Genomic DNA, 14206 nt, shown 5'->3' on the forward strand with positions numbered 1-14206 from the left:
TACAGCAGAATACACGAGGAAGGCCGGGAACCCCTTCCATCTGACTCGTCCTTCAAGGCTCATCCAACTTATCACAGATTTGGAGACCCTCTATTGCTGGGAAGAACCCCCCAGCTAGGTGCTTCTAAATTCTCCCCATTATTACCCCCTTCCGGGGCACTCATCACAGTTTCACTTGTATTTTTTTTTTTTTTTTTTTTGCTTTATCTGTCTCTCCCTTTACACTGTAAATTCCACCACAGTTGGGATGTTTCCATTCCTCATCACACTGTTATTACTTCCTGCCTGGAACACTGTGAGCTCTCAGTAAATATTTGTGGACGGAATAAATGAATGAATAAACAAAGGAATGAACAATGATACATCCTATGTTAGCTGTGACAAGTGTTAATTAAAAGGCAGTATTCAAGAGGCCAGGTGTTTCAGTGATAGCCTCCGCCTCTTACTAGTTATGTAACCTGTGCCTTAGTTTCCTTGTCTGTAAAGCATGATCATGAAATCTCCCATCTCACAAGGTTGTTGTAAAGATGGTATTAGCTCATATCTGGACCACATGCTGTGCCCACTCAATAGCTGCAGACTATTGGATAGTCAAGAACTAGTGTTATTAATGAAATCAAAATACATTTCCTGGGACTTCCCTGGTGGCGCAGTGGTTAAGAATCCGCCTCCCAATTCAGGGGACCCAGGTTCGAGCCCTGCTCTGGGAAAATCCCACATGCCGCGGAGCAACTAAGCCCGTGCGCCACAACTACTGAGCCTGCGCTCTAGAGTCCACGAGCCACAACTACTGAAGCCTGCACGCCTAGAGCCTGTGCTCTGCAACAAGAGAAGCCACCACAATGAGAAGCCCTTGCACCGCAACAAAGAGTAGCCCCCGCTCGCCACAACTAGAGAAAGCCCGTGCGCAGCAACAAAGACCCAAGCAGCCAAATTAATTAATTAATTAAATTAAAAAAATATATATTTCCTGGGGGGTTGGGATGGTCTGACTGCTGGTTTGGCTTCTTGGTATTAGTCATTCACGAAACAGATGTGAATTCAGTGCCGACTCCGTGTCAGGTCCCATGCAAGGTGCTAAGGTCACCAACTCCTAGTGAGTGGGAGTGTGCATTAGGGTTTCCAAGAGATACAGAACCAGTAGGATATATAGAGAGATATGTGGAGATTTATTATAGGAATTGGCACCCATGGTTATGGAGATAGAAGAGTCCCATGGTCTGTAGTCTCCAAGTTGGAGAAACAAGAAAGCTGGTGTTATAATGCAGTCTGAGTACAAAGGCCTGAGAACTGCATGCCAGTGGTGCATGTCCTGGTCCCAGTCCAAAGGCCTGAGAACCAGGAGTGCCAGTGTCTGAAGGCAGGAGAATATGGAAGTCACAGCTCAAGCAGAGAGAGTAAATTGATCCTTCCTCTGCCTTTTTGCTCTCTTCACACCCTCAATAGATTGGACGATGCTCACCCACATTGGTCAGGAGGACTCTTCTGTAGGAAGTCCACTGATTCAAATGCTAATCTCTTCTGGACACTCCCTCACAGACACACTCAAAAATAATGTTACCAGGGGCTTCCCTGGTGGCCCAGTGGTTGAGAATCCGCCTGCCAATGCAGGGGCCAGTGGTTCAAGCTCTGGTCTGGGAAGATCCCATGTGCTGCAGAGCAACTAAGCCCATGTGCCACAACTAATGAGCCTGTGCTCTAGAGCCCGCGTGCCACAGCTACTGAGCCTGCATGCTGCAACTACTGAAGCCCACGCACCTAGAGCCCGTGCTCCGCAACAAGAGAAGCCACTGCAATGAGAAGTCCGCACACCACAACTAGAGAAAGCCCACGCGCAGGAACGAAATCCCAATGCAGCCAAAAATAAATAAAATAAATTAAAAAAAATAAAATAAAATAATGTTACCAGCTATCTAGATATCCCCTAGCCCAGTCAAGTTGACACATAAAATTAACCAGGGTGGGGGAGAGGAGAGAGAAAGAGACAAAGAGAATTACGTTAAATGATAGTCAGCAAAGACATATGATCAGGAATGTTTATTGTAGGATAGTTTATAATATCACAATAACTGAAGACGATCATCCAATAAAAATAGGGGAAATGGTAAAATTATGGTACATGTATTTCATGGAATACTATACCATTATGAGAAAAAAGAGGCAGAGTTAAATGCACTAATAAACAATGAACTCCAAAATACATTAGTAAGTACAGTGCAGAAGGTAAAATATATCCCTGCTTGAATAAATAAATCTCCATGTATTGTATATACATATGTATGCTCTATGTGCATAAAATGCTTCTAGAACTATGCTGAAGAAAATGATAAAGGTTATTATACCTGGCAAGGTGGTTTGAGAACTAAGCAGGTCGAAGATGGAAAGGAGAGTAATATTTCATCATATACTCTTGTGTATTATTTGATTATTTTACTATGAGCTTGTAATAAGCTCCTATTTCTGGCAAGATGGCAAATGATGACAGCCTGAAAATTCCAACCCTTCAAAGACCCTAGATATGCTAGGTAAAATATAACAAAAATTATTTTAAGGGCTTAGCTGACTCACAATTAAGAAAGGAGAGAACCCAGGTGGTAGAAATAAAGAGGTAACTACAAACAAGAATGATCAGCATGCAAACTCACGCTGGGGCTATGAGGTAGAAGGGCAGGTGGCTGGCAACAGGGGAATGGTTTGTCTTAGTTCCCTAGGGGCTAGGATTTGAATGCCCAAGCAGGACAGAATAGGAGGCCTTGGAACAAGGAGAAGCAGCAAGTTGTTAGTAGACCCCTACAGAAAACCAGGAACACTCCCAGAGGACTGCACCCTCAGTGAACAGATTAGAAAAACTGTCAACCAACCCAAGGAAACTTGTCTTTCTATCTGTGTTCTGAGCAGGAGGGAAACGTTTAAGTTGAGAATTAGAAACACTAGGCCTACGCCTTTCTTGAGAGTGGAGTATGAATAACCAAAGGCAGAATCAGAAAACTCCAAATGAACAGTTAATATAAAATTTGGTCCTGTTCATGATATGCCAAGAATTCCCCCACAGAAGCAAATGAAAAATTGCCCTGGAGAGTCAGTCCTGTAACCTGGGCTAAAACTGGCCCTGCAAAGCATGAGCTCCCAATAGTAAATTACAAAACACAGAGTCAAAGGTCACAAGTCAACAAGCATGAGAATCAGAGGCTCAAGAGTTAGAGGTCATAAAACAACATTTTGGAAAAGAACATTAATAAAGTTTAAAATGGTTAAACACAGTAACGCTAGAAATGAAACTCTTAAAAAAAAAAAAAAAAAGACATGACGCCTCTCTCTCCCCACAGAGTCATTAAAATTTCAAACTCAATGGAGAGGTGAAACAGAAGGCTAAATACTGCTGAAGAGAGAAATACAGATCTCAGTACATTACACAAGATGAAACACAAAGGGATAAAGAGGTGAAAACTATGAAAATGAGGTTAAGAGATACGGAGGATAGACTGAGAAGGGCCAACATATGTCTAATAGGTGTCCCGTTGGGAGAGAATAGACATTCAGAAGAGGCATAATGGCTAAGAATTTTCTAGAATTTATAAAACTCATGAATCTTCAGATTCAAGAAGCACAAGGCATCTCAAGTGGGATAAACATAAGAACATCTGCATGTATTAATCACTCATAAAAGTAGAGTTAATAAAAGACTGAACTGAGGAAAAGTGAAACAGCTTGATAATGCAATGACAGAGTTAAGCAGAAGGCACTTAGTAGTATTAAAGACAGGCAACTCTGCCATTCCACATTTAGAGGTGGACTATATTTCCCTAGATCTTTTATCCCCAAATATAATGAATTCTGAACTACAGAAGGTTCTTACGGGCCTAGCTATACATTAATATGGCTCCTAGGTACCAAGGTGAAGTGGCAGAGAACTCCTGGGAAAGCTGTATTCATTCAGCCATTAAACAAAAGTGGCAGAAAAAAACACAAAAAAACAAACCAACAGAAACACAGAGCCCCTGTCCTCAGGAATCTTACTCTGGTGGTAGAGGAAGCAGATAAACAGATCGAGAGTGTCATCGTAAGGGAGCATAAATGACTATAGAAACACAGAGGAAGAACATCTCAACCAGCCTTGCAGAAAAGTGGTACCTGATGGAAGGCTTCCTGGAGGGGGTAACATCTACACTGAGGGAGTTGGTACCCTTCGGAGGAAACACTTGAGAGTTAGGCTTGGCTTTAAATCCCAGTACTGCCACCTATCACCTAGTGACCTTGGCCAAGTTATGTAACTTCTCCAAGCTTCATTCATCTCATCTGTAAAATGGAATTCACAGCACTAGTCCTGGGGTTGTTTTGAGGTTTAGGGATAATAAATGTAAAGCATTTAGCAGAATGCTTGGCCTAAAATTGATATTTACTAAATGGGTAGCTGGTGTTATTATTAGATGAAATTCAGTGCCTGGGTGGGAAAAAAATGCCTTCTGTTTTAAAAGGTGATTTTCTTCTGAAAGCTGAAGAAGACAGAGGCTTCAGCCTATTTTCATGAAACTATCTTGAAGACCACTGAATATTTACTGAATCTACCCTGCAAAAGTAACATTATCATGCTATCAAAATTTAAAGAGTTATCCAATCTGGTCCTTTTAATAAAGAAACTTAAAATATAGTTCCCCCAAAATAATTAATGAAGGCTGCATATGTTAAGCGTCAAATATGTGATTCTCTTCTGTGATAAATCCCAAAACCATGACAGAATTCTTCTCTTTATCATGAAACCTTCAGATTCTCAACCACAAATCAAGTTGAAAGAATTCAGAGTCCAGCAGGGAAAGACTGGACCCTCCTCAGTATTACTCAACAAGTTTATGAATGACCTGGACAATGGATGGAGAGGGAACTCGTAAAGTCCAACCAACGATGCTGAGTTGCTGGGCCCTGCCAGTGCTCGGCAGATAAGAACACAGAGTGATCTAGCCAATCTGTAGCAATGGCCTGAATTAAAGTAGAGAAATTCAATAATGGCAAGGGTTGCGCCTGCCCTTTGGAAGAAGCACTGAACTGTGCAGTCTTAGAGAGGGAAGAATTGGCCAAGGCCAAGCTTTCCATTCATTTCTTCATGCATCATTTAACAAACATGTATCTAATGTCTACTAAGAGAAAGGGTTTGCCTTATAGGCTGGGTAAGCAAGGAAAAACATGAATAAAACATGATGTCTGCCTTCAAAGAGCATAAACGTAGTGATCTGAAATCTTCTTCACTTGAAACTGCCCATGCCCTCCAACATCTTCCTGCTACCATGCAGTGGTGATCTGACATTCATAAACCATCTTAAGTTTGCACTAGAGACTAAACCCCATCATGTTTCACAATGGCAAATAGATTTCATCTCTTGGGCTAACACTGATCGATTAGTAGTGGATTCCTGGAGTGCGATTTGATAAGAAGTCTGAGGCTACATATGGCAGGAAAGCATGCTGTGATTGATTAGTGATGTCTGTCATGTAGATGGAAAAGGAGTGACAGCACTAGTGCTATAAATCTGACATCTCCCATCTAGTCCAACCCCCTCAATTCCACAGATGAGAAAACAGAACATATCTTTCTTTCTTCCTTTTTAAATTCAGCAACACTAGCAGGGGCAACCGAGGAGAACCTCCATATCTGAAATGTTGCTGAGAGAGAAAAAAAAATCTAGAGCTTGGAATATTTCTGATGAGCTTTTAAGATATGCACTCAAATCCTTTAGCAGCCTTTGTATTCTGCAGCAAACAGACTAAATGGAGAAAGCTACATACTTTGATCTCCTGGTTAGCTACAAAGAGCATCCCTCCCACCCCACTAGACACACAAAGACTACATAAAATATATATACTTTGAGTATGCTTGAGGATTTAAAATGCATTGGGGGACAGAAATGTCTATAAAATGAATATATTTCAGAAATACCAAGTGAATAAATACCGAGAACAGCAATTAACATGTTATTTAAGAAAGAACAAAGATTTTTATCATTTTATTCTGTTAAATGGTACCGATATCATCAGCCAAAGAAAGGAAAAGAAAAGCTCTTATTTATTTTCATAAGACACTTCATATCCTGGGGACTCTGTAACACTAACTAAGGAGATAGAGTCTGTCCCTGTTAAGCATTTCCACACCCAATCTATCAACACTCACAACCATCACCCAGTCCTATCACAAAGAATCCTGGCTCATTCCCTTCGAAGGACAGAATGGTATAAAGGGACAACTGATAAGCAGGAAGCCCAACCCCAGCCTGATTCAGATACAAAGAACAAATTGTAGCATTTGATTAATATGCCAGCTCTTCTGTCATGCTAACTGCAAAGTGAATTCTATGGAAAACCAACTCCTTGAGAAATAGGTCTAATTAATTCAGTTACATAAACTCCAGTGAAATATTAGGGGGAGGAGATGGGGAAGGGAGGAAGGGAGGAAGGGAGGAAGGGAGGAAGGGAGGAAGGGAGGAAGGGAGGAAGGGAGGGAGAGAGAATATCAGAATGAGAATGAGAAGGACAAGGAGGGCAAGAGGGAGGGAGGAAGGGAAGGAAGGAGGAGGGAGGGAGGGAGGAAATGAACAAATGAAAATAAATGATTGAGAGAATGTGAAGAGAAAGCTCTGGAGATCACTGGGTTTACCTGGAGGCCCCCAAAGATATGTTCTGACTTAAGGTGATAGGAAACCTATTTATATTTCAATCAAACACTTTGTTGAAGGTTTGGGTAAGATATTAAAAGATGAACAACTGGGAATTCCCTGGTGGTCCAGTGGTTAGGACTCCACACTCTCACTGCCAAGGGCCCAGGTTCAATCCCTGGTCGGGGAACTAACATCCCACAAGCTATGCAGAGCAGCCAAAAAAACAAAAAGATGAACAACCACCAACAACCCTTTAATGCATACGTTGGTCAGATTAGTTTTTCCCCCCAAGACTCACTCATTTGCATACCACCTTCAGGATTTCTGCTAAATCTGCTTTTATTAAACACCGTGTTCATGATTTGTCATATTGAATGTGCCTTATATTATTATTTATATTGAATAAACAAGTTGTGGGACATCCAGACCATGGAATACGACCCAGTGAGTAAAAGGACCAAACATAAGCAACAAGATGGATGAATCACAAACACGCAGTGCTAAGAGAAAGATGGCAGACTGAAAAGGCTACCTATTGTATGATTCCCTCATGTGACATTCCAGAAGAGGCAAAATTATAGACACAGAAAGCCAAGGGTTGGAGATGGGAGGTGGGATTGAGAAAAATTTAGAAGGTGATAGAGAACTGGTCTGTATCTTGGATGGGGCACTGGTTACATGACTGGATGTATTTGTAAAAACTCACGAAACGGTAAACCTAAGAGTAAATTTTAATGTATGCAAATCTAAAGAGTGAAAAACAAATACAGACAAAAACCCAAAAGTTAAAAACATCCCTTGTATCACTCTGGCTTTTATTATTCCTGTATTAAGCATTTTCCTATTCTTCTGTTTTTGTAAAGATGTTTAACAAATTACTCAAAAAACAGTTACTGAGGAACTGTGGCATGCCAAAGGCTATGACCACGACGTTGTTCTTTCTCAACTAAAAAGGGAGATGATCAAGTTTTAGAGAAGTGCCAACTCTAGCACCCAAATGAGATCTCCTTGTTGATGTACTTACGAAGTTTAGAACACTGAAAAGAGAACTGTTTTTAACCGTGTAACTCAATGTTAGTTAATTAATGGATTCTGGACCACCCCAAACCATGTCACATTGTGGGAAACAGTGCTTGAGACTGGAAGCTCCATGAGGGAAGGGATTGCATCTGTCTTATTCTGCACAGCAATCCTCAGCACCTAACACAGCAGACACTTGATAACTATTCACAAAATGAATGAAAGAAACCATTCAATTGTATCTCATGCTCCACCCCTGCAGGAGAGAAAGCTCCTGAGGCAGTTCAGTTCATCAGTAGACAGCTGGCTCCTGGATTAAGTTCTTGCTTACAGTAAACTGGCAGCCGATACGCCACCAATGTGGATCCCAGAGAGCCAGGCCAGCCAACCCTTCCACTCAGTGTCTTTCAAAAACCTGAGTCTTTATCGTCTATCAACCTCCTTCTGTGCACTGTTCCTCATGGGACACGGCTTCAAACCAACCCTTTTGCATCCCCGCCACTTAAAACTGTGACACCCCAATTAAATGAGAATGAGGAATTATTGTCAGTGCTGTTCGGTGAGATACGGTCCCGTAAGAAAATATCCATGCTTTTTAGAGAAACCTGTTTAGGTACATAAGGTTAAAATAACATGATGTCCGAGATTTGCTTTCGAATACTTAGGAAGGAGAATAGTAAAGGAGAGGGGGAAGGAGGGAGGAACTATAAGCAAAAGGAAAAAGAGATCGATGAAGGAAATGTACCAAAATTTTGATAACTGTTAACTCTATTACATAGGGATTCACTGTACTATTCTTTCTACTTCTGATTATGTTTTAAAATGTTCTTAATAACGAAAAACTTTCAAGCATGATTTGACCAGGGCAGAACAGGGTGGGTTTATGCCCTTCTCGTTCCCGATTCGGTGATTCTTAGGATCATATTAATTTGATTCACACTGAGCTGTTGACCAAAACCTGTATAAATGTAGACTGTTTGTTTTTCTTTTCCCTTCATGTGTCTCTGACTAGAATCTATCTACTTTATTCTACACCTGGGTAGCTGGGTTTCTGGCTCCAAGTGCAGGTCTATTCTTTTTTTATTTTTTAATTCAGCCCGTCATCCCTGTTCATGCCGGAATTTGGGACTCTCAATCTGCTTCCTAATGCCAAGTATCACTAAGTACATTAGTTTCCAAATGCCAGACTATGTGTATGTAAGGACCATCTGCGATTTTGTCAATTCTGCAGATTCCTGGACCCCGACCCTGGAAATTTAAATTCATTATGTTTGGGACAGGGCCCAGAACTTGTATTTTTAAAGCTTTCTTAAAACCAAACTAATATATTCATTACTTCTCCATTATATTATCAAGTACGTTAGAAAAATTGATGAATGATACCTAAAGATTGAACAGAATCTCTTGATTATTACCATTTGGGGAAGGGAAGAAATGGAAATATTTATATTATCTTTGATTACTATTCCTAAATTGAAAAGGCAAACTTTCCAGTTCGCAGGGGAAACTGATGCTTCTCAAGCTCTTAAGAGCACTTCTAACAGAGGCAATCTGTATGGGTATGAGGTCTAGGTATCAGCATTTTCATTTTCTGCGCCTAAATCTTGACATCTCTTTCCTTGGTGGTTATGGGAACATTCTGGTCCTGCATGTTCAGGTATATTACTTTGGAGGTGTATGCCACATTCAGCCATGCTCACCTGCATCCACTGTTGTTTTTTTTTTGGCGGGGGGGCGGGGGGGGGGTGTCATTCCTTCGGCATTTGGAAAACAAGGAAGCATTATGCAAATGAATACCCCTCCCATTTTCGCCCACTCTCTTGACTATACAGGAACTCTCTCACTGAATCCTTGCAACAGACCTTCGAAACAGCAACTATGAAGATCCCCATTTTTCAAAGGAGGAAACTGAGGCACAGAAAAGTTAAGTGACCTACCTCTAGTATACACAGCTTGTAAGCGGCTGGGATGGGAAACTGAGAACTAACGGCAGTTCACTGCTACGAACTTTTCAGGCGCTCAGACATTTTATCCATCCACCTGTCTACCTTACACTTACTGAGCACCTACTATACACAAGCCATTATAGTAATGAGCTCTGAGTACACAGATATGAAAGAACACAACTCACACTCAAGAGGAACTCAGTCTGTGGGAGAGAGACAGATCTGTTATACATACACTGATAAAACAAAGCATGGAGCGATGTACCCTGGGTATCAAAAAGTACTGTGGAGTGAGTGACCTGGACCAACACAAGAAAGTGATGGTAGCAGCAAGTCTCAAAGAATGAGGAGGAATTCTTGAGGTCGAAAAGGGGAGAAACACATTCAGGCAGATGAAATTCAAGAGAAGCACATTCAGGCTTGAAAGAGACCCGAGAGTGGCAGGAAGGAGACACTTTGTAGAGCTGATCAACCTTGGCAGTACTGACACTGGGGGCTGGAAAATTCTTTGTTATGGAGGCTGTCCTGTGCATGTAGGATGTTGAGCAGCAGCCTCGGCCTCTACCCACTAGACGCCACTAGTATCCCTGATAGTTACGATGGCCCCAAATATCTCCAGATACCACCAAATGCCCCTAAGCAGCAGATGCACCCCATGGAGAACCCGGACTCCTGGGAAAGCCTGCCTGTATGCGTGAAAAGAAAGGAGGGCGAGAAAGGAGAGTTTGCCAGTGACTGAAAAAAGGGAGAGGGAGGTAGTTTGGGCCTAGAACATGAAACAAGCCAGCCAATCAGGCCCCTCCAATTCTACATCACCATCTGGCCACTCTGAAGTTCATTTCCTTTAAAAGGGCCTCCTCCCAATTCCAGGCTGTGCGTGCAATCCACATTAGAAGATATAATTTTGATAATTACTTTGGTTTCCAGCTTGGACACTTAATGCCTACTATCTAACCATGGAGGAGGCAGAATTCTGAGATGGCCCCCAAGACTCCTGCCCTGGGGAATACACATGCCTTCTCTCAATTTTTCAAACACTAACCTAGGTGCTGCTGCGAAGGAATTTTGCAACTGTAATTTGAGGTCCCAAATCAGTTGACCTTAAATTAAGGAGATTATCCTCAAGGAGCCTGACCTAATCCTATCACCCCTTGAAAGAGACTGGGATCTTCCTGGACACACAGATTGAAAGGGTGAGGGGCATTTGATGTAAGAGAGATTCTTAGTCATTGGCTTTGAAGATGGAGGGGGCCACATGGCAAGGACCTAAAAGTTGCCGTTAAAAGCTCTTGGTAGAGCCACTATGGAGAACAGTACGGAGGTTCCTTAAAAAACTAAAACTAGAACTACCATATGGCCCAGCAATCCCACTCCTACACATATACCTGAAGAAAATCAGATTTCAAAAAGATACATGCACCCCAATGTTGATTGCTGCACTATTTACAATAGCCAGGACATAGAAGCAACCTACATGCCCATCAACAGAGGAATGGATAAAGAAGATGTGGTACATACATACAATGGACTATTACTCAGCCATAAAAAAGAATGAAATAATGCCATTTGCAGCAACATGGATGGACCTAGAGATTGTCATACTGAGTGAAGTAAGTCAGACACAGAAAGACAAATATCATATGATATCGCTTATGTGTGGAATCTAAAAAAGGGTACAAATGAACTTATTTACAAAACAGAAATAGAGTCACAGATGTAGAAAACAAACTTATGGTTGCCAGAGGATAAGGTCGGGGAGGGATAAACTGGGAGATTGGGATTGACATATCCACACTATTATATATAAAATAGGTAACTAATAAGGACCTACTGTACAGCACAGGGAACTCTACCCAATATTCTGTAATGGCCTATATGGGAAAAGAATCTAAAAAAGAGTGGATACATGTATATGTATAACTGAGTCACTTTGCTGTACACCTGAAACTAACACAACATTGTAAATCAACTATACTCCAATAAAAATTAAAAGGAAAAAAAAAAAGCTCTTCGGTGACGGCTGGGAAAGAGGGACCTCAGTCCCACCGCAAGGAACTGAGTCCTGCCAACAGCTCGATGAGCTCGGAAGATGAGCAGATGAGAATGCAGATGAAAACATCTTGATTTCAGCTTTTTGAGAATCTGAGCCGAGAAGACAACCACACCCTGCCCCACGGCACTGCGAGATAATACATACAGGTATTGTCCGAGGCCACTAAATTAGTGGTAATCCGCTGTGCGGCCACAGAAAATGTGACCTAGATCCCTCAGTCCTCCAAGGTCCCGCTTCAATCCTTGCTTCTCCATGAGGCCTCTCCCCACTCTGCGCTGAGGGCAAGCCAGGCCACTGCAAGTTTCCCCACATCACCACTCTCGTTCTCATGCTGATCCTGCTGCCCCAAACACTTGATGTGACATCTCACATGGATAAACGACTGCTCTGCCTACCACTGAACATGTCCTGAACTGTTGCATGTTGTGTTTGTTTGCCCCTCTCCTTCCCTCCCCTTCCACAGAAATCAGCATTGGGAAGATAGCAGTCCTCTCTTGAAGGATCTTCTGAATTTCTCACATATGCCTATCAGAGCCCATTGCAGACACTTATTAAATCATTACTGATTGATGGTCGGGGTCCCCACCCCTTACCCCACACATAAGGGGATGAGAGGTATTTGTAAACCACTGTCAAATTCACATTATAACTGAACCGACTTGGAGTAATACGTTAGCATTCAAAAGAACCATTTGTATTTCAATAATGACTTAAATGAGATCACTCTCATTGGTGATCATTACTGGCAAGTCAAGGTGACCTCTCATGGGTCACTTAACTCTCAGGGTCAAGCAATTAATCAGTTACTATGAGCTGCCCAAGAAAAAGTCTCAAGGCTCCTTGCATTTTACACTCTCTTGCTGATCATCCCCTCTAGATGTAAGTAAAGCTTGATATTTCTGGTCACTGGGCTTGATGTTTAGTCTCCTTGTTAGAAGACCCAAATTAGGAGTTTTCCAAAGGAAGCCTTCCATTACCACTGGCCACTGAACATCCTACCCTCCTCTGGAGGGGCAACAACAGCATTTCAAGAATCACCTTTCTCTAGGAAAATGATGAGCACAAAGGAGTATGCAGACATTATTAACTAAAATAAGTTAAATCAGAAGGCATCACTTATCTTTACTGACCCAATCGTTCTTCACCATGGAATTGAAAATTTGAAATAATTGAACGCTTAAAGTCTATTTGTAGTATGAAGCTTTCACCTTCAGCTTTCTTTCCAGGATAATTTCAGGAATTAGAGCTCCTGGGACCTCAATTTACCAGCTAACCTATGTGTACATTCTTTTCATTTCTGCAATTATCAGCAGGTCAATTCATATGACTATGATAATTGCAATACTTGGGGCTGATTATGTCTCAAAATTATGTATGCTAAAGAACTAATAATTATGGACAGAACTGGGAGCTCGAACTTATAAGCTATGGAGTCGCAGCTTCCTTGGGTAGCATAAAAATGATCAGGCTGTAAAAAGTCAACCTTCACTCTGGCCTCATTCAACTCCCCAGTGCGTTATGCTAATGAGACCAAACAGAGGCCCTCAAGTTACCAAGCAGAGTTACCAGGGAATGAGGAAGGCAGGATTTGCATTTGGTAAATGCATAGCGTGAGAGATGAAATATAAGTGTTTCTGGAAAATTATTACTCATAGTAACGGATTCTCTAGAGGAGGGTAGAGAATGTCTGTCAGCTATGTTACTGCCCACGTACAGCTTCCACAGCAAATACCACTAACTGATCACTAAAGCACTCCTTCCAGCTGGGCCTGGAGCCAGCCCCAGACTCTTTCTCAACACAACTCTCCCGGGAAGAAAAAGCTCCTCCCAAACGATCCCAACTGGCCCACAAGATAAAGTCAATTTGCCTCTTGTTGAATTAAATGTACTGATGGTTATCCCTCTTCACCTAGAGCCATGCTTGCATTTGGCTGATTTTTTTTTTTTTTTTTTTTAAATGCAGGAAAGGAAAAAGAACACACAAAAAAAGAACAAAGAAACTGAAGCATGTCACCTACTCGGCTCTATCCTGCCCACCGTTTCCAGAAATCATCAGGTGCCCAACAGCCACTCTCTTTCAGTACTTGGAAGTTCTAAACATTTTGCCATTCGAGCTTTGGAGCAAAGTGAGGAGGCATCTTCGCCGGTTTCTTTGAAGGCTCCTCCTTCTCTGTGCCTCCTTTTAGTGGAGTCCTTGGAGGTTCTCCCCTGGGCTCTCTTCTTGTACAGCTCTGAAGGTGAGCTGATCAACTCCCCTTCTCTCCAGTGGCACCTGTCACCCTCTGTTGGCTGACTGATGTGTTCAGGGCCGGGCCCTGCTCTAGGTGCTGGGGATGCGGCAGTGAGCAAAACAGACACAGTCACTGTGGAACTTATATTCTATTGCAGTGGAGAAAGACAATCAGCAAATAAGATGAGAAGTGCTAAGGGGCAAAAGAAAGTCAAATGAGGGGAAAGAAGAATGGGCAGAGTGCAGAGGCGCTAGCTTAGAGAGTGCTGATGACCACAGATCTCCTTTTTATCCCAGACATCTTTCCTAAGGT

The 14206-nt window shown here is 42.0% G+C and overlaps 1 protein-coding gene across 1 annotated transcript in view; it reads right to left on the reverse strand.

Moving 5' to 3' along the window:
* Positions 1 to 14206, reverse strand: part of PRICKLE2 (prickle planar cell polarity protein 2) — a 331761-nt gene that overhangs the window by 164520 nt on the left and 153035 nt on the right. The window lies entirely within an intron of this gene.

Source organism: Balaenoptera ricei, chromosome 11 (genome assembly GCF_028023285.1).
Source record: "Balaenoptera ricei isolate mBalRic1 chromosome 11, mBalRic1.hap2, whole genome shotgun sequence".
NCBI lineage: Eukaryota > Metazoa > Chordata > Mammalia > Artiodactyla > Balaenopteridae > Balaenoptera > Balaenoptera ricei.